Source organism: Mastigoproctus giganteus, chromosome 1 (genome assembly GCF_048544385.1).
Source record: "Mastigoproctus giganteus isolate SK-2022 chromosome 1, ASM4854438v1, whole genome shotgun sequence".
NCBI lineage: Eukaryota > Metazoa > Arthropoda > Arachnida > Uropygi > Thelyphonidae > Mastigoproctus > Mastigoproctus giganteus.
In genome coordinates, this window is record NC_143575.1 from 176,315,431 (window position 1) to 176,328,614 (window position 13,184).

General features: G+C 40.4%; 1 protein-coding gene across 2 annotated transcripts in view; it reads right to left on the bottom strand.

Moving 5' to 3' along the window:
- The window catches only part of vg (transcription factor vestigial), a 94,350-nt gene that overhangs the window by 20,625 nt on the left and 60,541 nt on the right, over window positions 1-13,184 (bottom strand). The window lies entirely within an intron of this gene.

Here is a 13,184-nt window from a genome sequence, read left to right on the forward strand (position 1 = left end):
CAACAGTACAGCTCGACTACCTTCTAAGCTGTGATCTGGGGGTATGTAGATTTCCACAAGCTGCAACTGGTATTCTGGATATTCTCTCCTTTTATCTGATATTGAGATACTAAAGGCCTCAATGTTTTGAGTCGGTCCTTCCCGTATGGGTGATATGAAGTCGCTTGTGGACACATAACATTACCCCACCACCTTTCTTGTGGGTTCGGTCATTTGTTATGATATTATATTTGTGTGCTCCGGAAAGGTAGACAATTTGTTTGTCCGCATGTTGCCATGTTTCAGATAGACACAGAGCAACATTCTTCAGCTATAAGGAGGGACTGTAAGGTATGTAGCTTATTGGCTATGCTTCAAACATTCTGGTAGAATATAAGAGCAGCATCAAGATTTGCACTGTTGAAAGTTCTGAATTTAATTGCTAACTGGAGCTTCTGTTCGGTTGGTAGGGTGTGCGGTTTTGAAACATTTTTACTTTCGAACTTAGAGGTTAGATTCGCGGATTAAGCAAGCCATCACAGTGACTACGGTGACAAGAGATCTGAAAAAGGGCTGTATGTGGGATGTTTGGTTTCTATGTCTAACATCAACTTCCGCACTACATTTTTTCTCAGAATATATTCGCGTAGCTCGTTCACAGTGGTGGAGGCGTCCAGTTTTGTAATAAATAATTTCTCTGACGAAGGTGCTACTTTAAAGCTTGAACCTGTCTGCACCAAGGATGAAGCGAGTTGACCTTTGTGATAGTTGATCTGGCTGTTCAAAAACATTAAGGCTGTCTGGAAGGTTGAGCAATGGAAAGTGGGGTTAAGTGGAAGCTTGACTCGCGACTCCGCCACGGGATTCTGTTTCCGACGAAAACTTGGACACTTTTTTTTATTGCTTGTTGGGGTCGAAGGGAAAACTGGTTCTGACAAGAATAGGCTTCACTGTTTGGCAGAGGTTCCATTGTGGGGTCAGGTGCTGAGGGGTGTGGTCCCCTCCAATGGTAGAATAGATCATGGGGAGTTGTCTAGGGTTAGTTGCGATTCTGGAAATTCACGAGCTTGAGATCTGTTTACGTGTGTTAATCTGTTGTGGTTTTTTTCCTTCTTGACGGCTTTTTCATGATTTTCCTATTATTAGGCCTGTTTGGGCTTAGCAAAGTCTGTTTGCAAACTTCAACAGCCAGTTGTCACCTGTGACTTGAGTAGTTTGTTGATCTATCTGTGGAGGAGGGAGGGCGCCTTTGGTGGTCGTTGTGCTGCAAATGACTAACAGGAAACTGTTGTGCTTACAGGTACTGTTTGAGTCTGTTCTGATGGATGGGGAGTTCCCTCACTTGAGGTTCGTCTAGTCTCCTGGGTTCCTCCTCGAAGAGTGAGTCTTCTTTTGATGTGTTGGGCAGACTGCAACCACCGTGGCTAGGTGGTAGTTTTGGGTTATGCGTGCGTGTGTGAGGGCTGTGGGAGTTCAGCACGTTGGTTAACTTTGATTCGTCTTCAATTTTATTAAATATATCCAACAGGATTAGCCTTATGTCTTTATTCTCGTGATGCAATCCCAAAACATAGTCGGTCAGCTCTGCCTTGGAGATATGTGCGTGTATATCTACCTGTGCCTGGAGATTGGACAGATTGTTGAGTATTCACCAGTACGGGTCCAGGTTTCGACCAATTCATTGTGGTCATAAAATAGAGGGTCTTGATTTGGGCCATTAAGGCTTCTGTTTGCCCAATAGTTCACTCAGTTGTTACATTTCCAACCTTGTGTCGGCAATAAAGGTTTCCAAGGTCTTGTTGCACTAAGGAAAGTGTCAATTTTGTTGGCCAGGCACTGTAACGAAGATTCGTGAGGTGAAATCTGAATTTCTGGCCGACGTAGTTTCATTCTGTTTATCAGTTTTCATAGATCGCTGCGCAACAAGAACTACATAAATGTGCGTTTGATCTTTTTAGTGATTTTACATATGGATGAATATGGGCTACAGGGAGCACATAAATCCCTTCACATAAACTTGGCCAATTATACATGTTATTTGTTTTGCGGTAGAGAGGCAAAAGCTGCATTTTTATGTCTGTGCTACGCGGTTGAGGCCCTCATTTTTCCTGTTTTGGTAATGTTCAAGTGGCGAAACAATTTCTGAAAGTCTAATTGTTTAAAAAAAAACACCATCTGATGGAATATACTTTTGTCTTTTGTTAAACTGTCTCAAATTCTATATTTAGTTGAAAGGAGTGGGGAAAGCTTCGGGCAAAGCTTAACCTGCAGGGGGAGCACTTCGGCACCTGCTCGTTACCGTTGTCCGCGAGGCTAGTGGCCTTGATGAAACCAGGGCAATTCAACTACGCAAATATAGGCATTTACTGACGCAATCTTAGAAAAAAGCAATTAGATTTTACCTGATACACTTGATATACAGGATGGAGATTTGCACAGTGAGAAGAGAACAATACATTCTCTAGACATGCAAACTTCCAGCATTGATGTTCACCATTTGACTACGGTGAAGGCAATGTACGTGAAAATCAGTGATGAAGAGATTAATAATAACTTCAAATACGGCAGAACGTTCAATTTGACACTCGCACAAACACAGATTGCCATTTGAACGCACTTCTAGCAACGCATAAATGAAAGCAGACGAATTGTTGGATATCATCCACGTGTTACCATCCTGAATTCCTCAACCACAGACAGGTTGTTGTCTATAAGCACCCACTCGTTAAGGGTTGCTTCAGGTACGGTGTGCGGGAAGAACAATTTCTTTATTTTCGGTATCTTCGGTGAGTTTGTTTGATGTGTCACTCAAACAACTTTTTTATTGAAGTTTCTGCGGCAATTGACAGTGTTAGTCGTTGTCCCATAATTCCACGCGTGAACAAGTGCGGTACCGCTTCCAAAATATTAACTTTCTTGGCAATGGATGCACATCTCTCTCTCGCTACCTTGTCGGAAATTTTAAAGCGTAGACGCGAGGTGCAACATTTCGCAGTTTTTAATTGTTCCTTTTGAGGTAAGGGAACAGTTTTCGTGTTCCTGTGCCGAACGGTCTGTATCTTATCAAAACTAGGGCTTTCTATCGCGCTTGTCTGGGATTAAAATTTTAGTTTAAATCAAATAACGGAGAATGCAGCTCAAATTTGTCGCCCAGATATCGCGTATGAAGAAGGTAGAGAATCATTTATTCCTATCAGTCCCCGTGTGTTGTTGAGAAACATGGTCGCGTTTTACGCACCAAAGTCCAAGTGGGAATTCTAGGGATATAATTCCAAAGATTGAAATTGCATTTGACTTGCAAAATGGGCGGAATTTTGTCGATTTCTTTTTTTTGAACGTATGAATTTCTTTCGTTTGATCGCAAAAACACAATTTTCCCTCTGAAAAACGGATGAACTATCAAAGTTTTCTTATATGTCTTCAAATAGGGATTAATAAGATATAGCCTACATTATCAGAGCCCAAACGACACCTCTGGCGAGTAAACTTCTTGGCCTGATCGTCTTCCGTAGCAGGATCTCACTTTAATGGCAGTCCCATAAGTGTATGCTGCGCGCAAGTGCTACTCATCTTGCTTTATCCTACGAGCTCCCCCCCTCCCCAGATCAGTAACCTTAGATTAACGAATTCTGTTTTTCTCGTGTCATGGGTCTTGTTAAGTCCCCTTTGTCTCTTCTCAGCTGTGTTATTTACAAGATAAGTCGTTGGCGATAAACGAACTCGTTATTCAATTTTGACTATAGTAGCTTGATCACCTTTTCTGTTCCTAATTCAAGAAACTAGAAATGACGTGTTTCTTTAAATATTCCCAAAGAACAAAACCTAATCATGACTTTAAGAGTCGTACTCTTTGTGGGCCATTTCCATTAAGAGAACTACCAATTGAATTCATTGTTACAGTGCGATTGTTTTTGTCAAGAGCATCTCGTTCTGGAACTTCTACCAGTCCCTTTGTCACAAGCCTCTCTTGATGATCAGAATGACCTGCGCATGGAAAGTTACGGGAATATATCACAGGAAAATAAAATGAAACAAAAAAATAATTCTGGATGTAGTGATCATTGAGTTGACATAGGGCCTGGCAGAAGTTCCGCAACGTGATGCTGTTAACAAAAGGTACTGAACCTAAGGATAAATTATTAGCTAGTTAAGGTGAATGTTGATCTAAAGGAACTATAAAAGAAAAAAAAAAGTACTTTACCGTGTGTACAGATGGCCAGGACATACCCCGATTTAATTAGGCCCTTCTTATATGATAAAAATAAAATCAATTCTACACTGTGCTGGCACTTTATTAGGTACACCTACCTAGTAGCGTGTTGAGCCTTCAAAACAGCCTGAATTCGTCTAGGCATGGATCGAAATGAGTGTCACGCAGTTCCTTGAAATTCGACGGAGGTGTAGGCCTGCAGCAAACAGCCCTTTCCAGCTCATCCCAAAGATGTTGAATAGGATTGAAATCCGCGGACTGAGCGGGCCACTACAGCAAAGTTAGTCATGTTCCTGGAACCATTCCATTGTGATTACGGCTTAGTGCACCTGTGCATTATCCTGCTGGAAGCAACCATCCGACTGAGGATAAACTGTCAACATGAACGGATGCACTCGGTCAGCAAAGATGTTCAGGTACGATGTGGCATTCAGACGTAAATCTATGGGTATCATGGACCCCACGTGTGCCAAGAAAGCATTCCCCACACCATTACACTGTCCCCCTACCACCTTGCACAGTCCGACATGATGGGTCCATGGATTCATGTTGCTTTCGCAAAATTCTGAGCCTTGCATCAACATGATGCACCATGAACTTCGACTCGTCAGACCAAACAGTTTCCAATCCTCGACAGTCCAGTGCTGGTGTTGCTTTGCCCACACGGGGCGTGCTCTCTTGTTCTTCATCGATAACAAAGGCACGCGATGTGGCCGTCAGTTGTTGTAGCCCATTCGCGACAAAGTGCGACTAGTGGTCCGTTGCGATATTTTGTGCTGCGCACCAAGGTTGTATTCTGACGTGATGTGTGACATTGGCCCATCTGTTTGCTTGCACAACTCTAGCCATCCTCCTCTGACCTCTCATCAACAAGCGATTTTCTTCCAGAGGAGTGCCGTTGAGAGGATGTTTTCTGTTTGTTGCCCCATTCTCGATACACCCTTGAAACTGTGAGTGAAAAGTTCAGGAGAACTACCGTTTCGGAGATGCTTTGTCCAGCACGTCTTGCACCTACTACCATGCCACGTTCGAAGTCCGTTAGATCACTCCTTTTCCCCATTGTTGCTACGGTTTGTACGCTTAACTGATACTAGAAAGGTTGTTCTGCTGGATTTATATCCACGACTGTGGTCATGTTACTTGCAACGTTGTGGGGCAAACTGTGCACAGAAGGAGTGTACCTAATAAAGTGGTAGCACAGTGTTATATCACTGCAATAGAAAGTTGCGCCCTGTCGCCTTGGCAGTGTTTTGTCTACCCACTTAAAGGTCCTCACTGGGTTCACACCGCAGAAGGAAGGTGAAGACCGTTGTGGGTTAAGAGATTCCAAATTTTCAGGAGATTCTGAGGCTGTATATTGTCATGGAACACCGTTAAAAGTAAACCTGGTCGCTTCTGACCAATTATCGTATAGATTAATACTAATGACAGGAGGAAGAAATAGCCTTCTGTAGGCTGTTCACTATAAGTTAGTGGCTTAAAAGTTTAAACATCACTCCTGCCACGTTATTAATAGTATATGACATTCTTGATGGACACAGTCGAGAAAGAATTGTGTCTGCATTTGTCTATTTTTGTCTGGAAGTAGTTGATTTGAGATCTGTATAATGTTGGAGTCAAAATAGTAGGCATTTTTTTATAATGCCCTTGCCGTTTATGATATGAATAAGTTCTTCATTACCTTTCAGAATCTAAAACCATATTCTGGGTTGCCAGTAAGTGGCTATTGGCGAAGAATAATGGAGAACAAGGCCAGATAGCTTTATTTTGGCAAAGAACAACTTCATTGTAGAAACAGTTGGATTTATTGATGTTAACGGGTTATATAAATAAAGAATTCAACGGCTGATCTGCTACTGCAATAAAAAAATAAATAAATTTGGTCATCACCAAATTTATTTTACTTTTTTATTTAAATCAATATGAGGTATAAACCTTAACTAGAAACTTCGGGAAGGGAGGGCAACACGAGCCACATAAAAGGTTATATTAACTTCTATTAGGATAATTAAATCAATCTAAAAGATACATAATTATAAACGATCATGAATGCTACAAAATTTCATCAATTTTGAACTAAAAGTTTGTTTCAGAAAGTCTTTTGGAAATCAGCTGTCGGAGACTACGCTATATTTGTTGAATTTATCTTGGGTGGTGATGTCGCATTATAAGTCTTCTTTTAGGCGGAGGAATGGTACAGTCTATGGCTGCGTTCCCAGCACAGCGATGTATACTGAATCCTCGTCTAATGAAGAATGGATTCCCTGTATACTCTTACTGATGGAAAGTTGTTCATTACCTATTGAAATTTGGTCACATAAGTCCACCGTATTGCTTGGAAACAAACGATAGAAGTGATTCAGATGATCTCATGACCACTGCCGGTTTAAGCCAGCTGTTAGATATTCTGAACTTCTATGAAGAGTTTGAACTAAATGAATAAACAGTGGAAGACCCCTCGGATAATGAAATGATGCAAATATGCCGACCTTCCTTTCCAGCAATACAGGAATGTGGTCTTCTGTACTGCAGATCTATACGTGATGTAAGACACATTTTCAGCAATCCTGGAAATTGCTTTCACAACATGGAGGATTGTTGTGGCTTCAGTACCGACACGGGTTTCTTGCAGAGAAAATGATGCGGAAGATCAAATAACCGATGCATAAAAAGGGAACTGCACAAATGTATTTCGTGACCAATTGAGAGTGATTAGTGCCATTGCTCGTGCTTCTCTCGCCACTATCCAACCAAAGTCCGAATCTGCAATGTTGATGCTCGAATGGCTGTTGGCGTTAACTAGTTTTGGGTGAACGTATAGACGTTTCCCGAATTTTATCATTCCATGGACAAACCGTTCTTTAGGATTATACAGGGAAGGATAAGAAAGGGTTACTAGAATAACTTTTATCCTGAGTTGGGGTTCAGTATAACATTTGCATTTTCGTTATGTTTGAATGTCAAGTCAACGACGGGGTTTTAATTTTTATCAAATTAAACTATTCGGAATTTGCCATTTTCATAAATGCTCTACACTGTCGCGAATATTTCTTGTAAATCGAATTCCAGTCTTATACATATCAAAATGGGGGAGACAACTATAGCTAGGAGTCATAAGAATTTATATCATGGTATTGCATTACAGAAACGTTTTTATTCTTATATTCCAGTAAAAGGATATGGCATGGAATATTAATTTAAATATAAAAATAGGACGGGTCACTTTTCTACATGAAATTGAATTAACCTTTATTTTTGATAGTTGACAAATATACAATACCTCGCATCTAGTTGTAGTACAATACTCGTAACTTATCTTGGATTGACAGTAAAAATTGCTAAAACAATTTTTCCAGACATTTCTATATCATCTGCTTGAAACCATATTTATCTCCAAATATTACGTGCCTTACAGACTGCAGCACAAAATTGTACAACAGCACCACAAAAATGGACGTTGTGGCTCAGTGGTTTCTGTAGTGTTGTTTCCTGATGAAAGCAACCTGGTCCAATAACTGTTCTGTCTCTCGACAGAACACTTTCTACAGTCTATTCTATAATTCTTATCCATGGTTTTAATTTATCCCTTGGGCATGGCATGCTACTCGACAAAATGAACAGAGCAAAATGTTTTTCGCGAATAGTTTATTGTTAAAAATATTGCCGAAGGCGAATATTTGATATAGACACCCTGGCATGAATTCCGAGTATCCAATACAAATCGATTTACCTTTGGCTTGCTTAGTGGGATAGCCACATCTCCAGTACTCAGGATGACTAGTCATCGTCCTTTAAATGATTCTTTGATTATCTGATTTTGAACAGATTTATACCTTGGAATGACACACTCTTGAGAAGTACAGTGCTCGACAAAATTAAAATAACACATAGAAAACGTGATGTAACTCGTGCAGCTTGCGAAGAAACGAGACAGAATTAGATATGGTGGTGTACCATAGGATAACGATGAAATGAGGAGACAGCGAGAAACTTTAGACAGGTATAAGGGACATTTATAGGGGTTGTATAAGAATTGATAAAATGTAGTCACATGACATCAGAACGGCGTATGATTCCCTCCAATGGCTAATCAGGTCTGACAGCGGTGATCCATGCTCGATATAAGGGTGTCTAAGATTCTGTGGCAAGAAATACCATTTCTTCCATTAGCGCAAATCTTAGCTCACCAAGTAATCGAGAAGTTGGCGTGAAATGCGACGCCCAAGAGCGTCCCACAAATGTTCGATCGGTTTAATTCTGGTGATCATGCTAGCCACAGCAGTCGTTGGATATATTTAGTTTAAAGAAATTCCTCCACCACGTGCATAAAGGGGAAATCTGGGCCAACCGCAACCCCTGAAAAGCGGTATAGAGTTCGAGTACCTGTTCTCAGTAACACTGCGCAGTTACGCGATACCCCTATCAAAAACATGGAGGGGTGCGGACCGTTCATTATTAGTCCCGTTTTACCACCACCGTCAGTATCTGTCCCTTTCTCTGATGTTGGAGGGATGGTACCGCATTCCTCGTTGTCGCCAGGTAAAATGTCTAGAATCTGTTTGTACGCTAAAACGGGACTCGTCAGAAAATAGAGCTGTAATCCATTCATTTTTCAGGGCTCAAGTCCCATGTTCACGCCACCAGTTTCAACATGCGGTGGTTTCGGGTTAATGGGACTTAAGGTATTCTTGTGTTTTTTTTTTTTTTGAGGCGGTCTCCAGCGTTTTCCCTATGTGCCACAGCGTCTGAAAATCAAATATGGCAAGTGTGAATAAGTGTTGGTATGTAAAGTTCGTTGAGTGCTGGAGCCTGGTAACTTAGCAGCCAGGGGGTAGCAAACATCTGCTCCGCTCCCCCTAACTCCCATCCCATGAAACACCACGCGGAGGGAGTTAACGGGATGCAAACCACCGATTCCTTGCACAGCGTCCACTTGAATTTTTCTTGTAGTGGTTCCTGTCTCCTGAAACTGCTTCCATAGTGCCGAGACGACACTGTGACACATTAAAACAACATTCCGCCTGCGACTGTCCGGCTTCTAGTCGTCCACGGCTCTCCATCTCAAAGAATCATCTGAATGACGATGACTTGCCATCCTGAGTACTGGAGATGTGGCTGTCCCACTGAGCAAACCAAAAAAAAAAAAATGGGAGTGAAGTGATGTGGTCGCAACCTATGTTTTTATAGGCATGAATAACTGGCATAATGTGCTGCTCTGTAAGGTGGTAGATCGATTTCTATTGGGTACTCGGAATCTTCACGCCAGGGTGCCTATAATATCAAATATTCATATTCGGCGACACTATTCGCAATTAAATATTCATGAAAAACATTTTGATCTATTCATTTTGTCAAGAAGTGTATTATGACCCTCCTACTCCAACCCCTTCTCTCTTCCCAATTCATAGGAAAACCCATCGTCCCCCAGAAATAAGCTAGACTAGTTTCAGTATTGACGTGTACCCCATCTAGGTGCACCGTTTCCGATGGCCCTATTGTGTTGACATTAGTTTTCATAATCAGAAATTCGAAGTTACTTATTTTATTGAAAACTTTCCTGGCATTTAGACACTGTTCTTATATTGCTTACCACCCTGATACATCCCTTAAAGTTATTAAAATCTGCTGCCCCGAATTAGCTTCCCTTTAATTTAAAACATTGAACTCTTTCGAAAATCAGAAAACTGTTTGGCTTTTGTAGTTCCTCTGAGATGTGTGGCAAGTTACTTTGGCCTATCATTAAAAAATATGCGCATGTAGATCTATATAATATGCTTTCCCAATATTGTGAATTTCCCAGGTTTTTTTTCTATATAACTCCGGCTTTTAAAATTGTTGGTTTTAGTTTTACTATGCATTCTGATACGACGTTTTCTATTGATAATATATTGTATAAGATTTTTGGTTTGTCAATACGTATCTCTTAAATATTTAAGAAAATATAAATATTTGGAAAAGAAGCGTCACAACGAAATTAATTTTCCGATATTGTGAAAAGAACAGTAGCTGTCTTTAAAGTGTTCACTATCACTTAAATTTCTGAACAATCATCAACATCATTGAGCTACAGTTCCTCAATCAATGTTTATGGTCGTTGATGGTTAAAGAGCGGAAAAGTAAAAAACTGAATGACGTTTACGTTATGCCGTACGTTGACTGGACTGTCTAGGTTCATCTGCTGGAAGTATTCAGGTCCATTTCAGACAGCTATTGCATATCTTTTGAGGGCCTCCGACATCTCAATGGGTAAATGGTACGCAGATGGTCTTGTCACAATGACTTCCCTCAGATCCAGTAAACTGGAAACTTTCATCTTTTATTCCCAATGAAAAGACTGTCATTCATCATCATCATCATCAGCCATTTTCAATCCACTGCAGGATGAAGGCCTCTCCAGCAACTTTCCAGTTGCTTCTGTTTTGAGCACTGGACATCCATTTACTACCCACAAACTCATGAATTTCATCTATCCATCTCCGCCTTTGTCTTCCAGGTTTTCTTCTAGCTCCTCTTGGATACCATTCTGTTATTTTCTTAGTCCATCTGTCATCATGTCTTCGAGCTATGTGTCCTGCCCAAGACCATTTTAGTTCTTTAGTTTTGATAAGAATGTCCTTTACTTGAGTTTGTTGCCTAATCCATGTGTTTCTCTTCTTATCTAACAGTCTTATTCCCAATATGATTCGTTCCATTCTTCGCTGTGTGGTTCTCAGCTTCTCTTCCATTCTTTTGGTGAGTGCCCAAGTTTCACTTCCATAAGTCATGGTGGGGAGTATACATTGGTCCATTATTTTACGTTTCAGACAAACTGGGATATTGCTCTTCAGTATGTGACTATATTTCCTGAATGCTATCCATCCAAAATTTATTCTTCTCTTGACTTCCAGCCATTTATCATTATTACAGCTAATAACTTGTCCCAGATAAGTATATGACTCCACCTTTTCAATTACTGCTCCTTCAATCATTATGTCTCTTTCTGTGGCATACTTGTTCATCATTACTTTTGTTTTAGCCATATTCATCTTTAGTCCAAAATCCTTACTAGCTGTGCATAACTGATTAAGATTTTCCTCTAATTCTTTGGGATCATGGCTTGTGACCACAATGTCATCTGCAAATCGTAAATGGTTCAGGTACTCTCCGTTCACATTGACTCCTTTCTGCGACCAGTCTAATCTTCTGAAAGCTTCCTCAAGGGCAGCAGTAAACAGCTTAGGAGATATTGTGTCTCCTTGTCGAACTCCTTTCTCAATTTTAAATTTCCTACTGTCTTTGTCTAGTCTAATAAAGGAGGTAGCACTCTCGTATATTTTCTTCAAAATCATAATATATGGGGTATCAATGCCTTGTCTTTCCAGTGCCCGAAACATTGCCTTATGCTGTATGGAGTCAAATGCCTTTTCATAATCCACAAATGCCAGGCATAATGGTGTTTTATATTCATTTGCTTTCTCCATTAGGTGTGATATTACATGAAGGTGATCCATAGTTGCGAATCCTGTCCTAAAGCCAGCTTGCTCTTTCGGTTGATTCTCATCCAGTATTCTTTCTAATCTGTTAGTAATGACCCTTGTGAACAACTTGTAGATGTGGGATAACAAGCTAATTGGTCTATAATTTCCAATTTCTGATTTATCTCCTTTCTTATGCAGCAAAACTATGATTGCATTATTCCACTGCTTAGGCATCACACCTTTTCTAATGCACTTTGTGAAGAGCCTTGCCAGTTTTTGTGTTATGTCTCTTCCTCCCAATTTTAACAACTCTACAGTAACTTCATCTTCCCCCGGGGCTTTCTGATTCTTCATTTTCTTCATTTTTAAATTTCCTACTGTCTTTGTCTAGTCTAATAAAGGAGGTAGCACTCTCGTATATTTTATTCAGGGCCTCCGACATCTCAATGGGTAAATGGTACGCAGATGGTCTTGTCACAATGACTTCCCTCAGATCCAGTAAACTGGAAACTTTCATCTTTTATTCCCAATGAAAAGACTGTCATTAGGCAGGCTAATTATCACAGCGTGAGAAACTGGAAATTCACTTTGCGATTGAGATAAGTAAACCCAACTTTTGCTTTTGGATTAAGGGATATTCTCTTGTTCACAGTGCGTCCTCCAATGGAAGATCTCTCTTTAGAGACAAACCTGCAGAAAGGATCCAGTTACTGGTGAATGTCTGTCACCAGTAACTGGATCCAAAAGAATGCTTCCAAAAACGTTAGAATCGGTGTATGTCGTGTCGAGAAGACTACTTAGGAGATCAGTATGAATGACGGATAAGCTTCATTTCCCACTTATCAGTTCAGTCTCCGAATTTTTTGATGGCACCTCCTATAGTAGAATGATGCGAATCCAAAGCTAATGCATTTAAAGACAGACCAGGAATAAGCCTCCTATCTTGTTATAGACGATTCTCGGTACTCACCATTAAACTGCTTTGATAAATACAATAGGAGAGGGAGAAAAGTGTCTGAAAGCAACAAGAAATAGAATAACATAAAATTGCTTCTTTTATAAGATAAGTGGGCAACTTAGCGGGCAGATTGGTAGTTCTGGCTTGTAGACACTTCTACAGACTGAAGATATTCGTAGCGGACACGGCGGCCAAACCATATCTCGCGAGTAGAAGTTTGGAATTGGTGGATCTGTTTCATTAATTACGAGTAATTGGATTTCAGATTGTATTAAGTGACGATCCTTTATTGTCAGCTTCTCTTTGGCAAGTCATGTAATATTTACTGTGGATCTGGTGTTATTTGGAGCGTCCATTCAAGCAATACAAAATTTATAACCATCTCAGAACTACCTTCTAGATTTCAGCATGAAATGCACTTTTGCATGAAAAGCAACATCAATCCGGGATCTGAACAGAAGCTGCTTAATTCCAAGAAAGATTTGGTGAATAAACCTGACCAGTATATTGGTGATATATCGGACTCATCGTTTCCGGTTAAATTTCATTCCCTGGTGCATCTACTTTTCCGATAGATCCG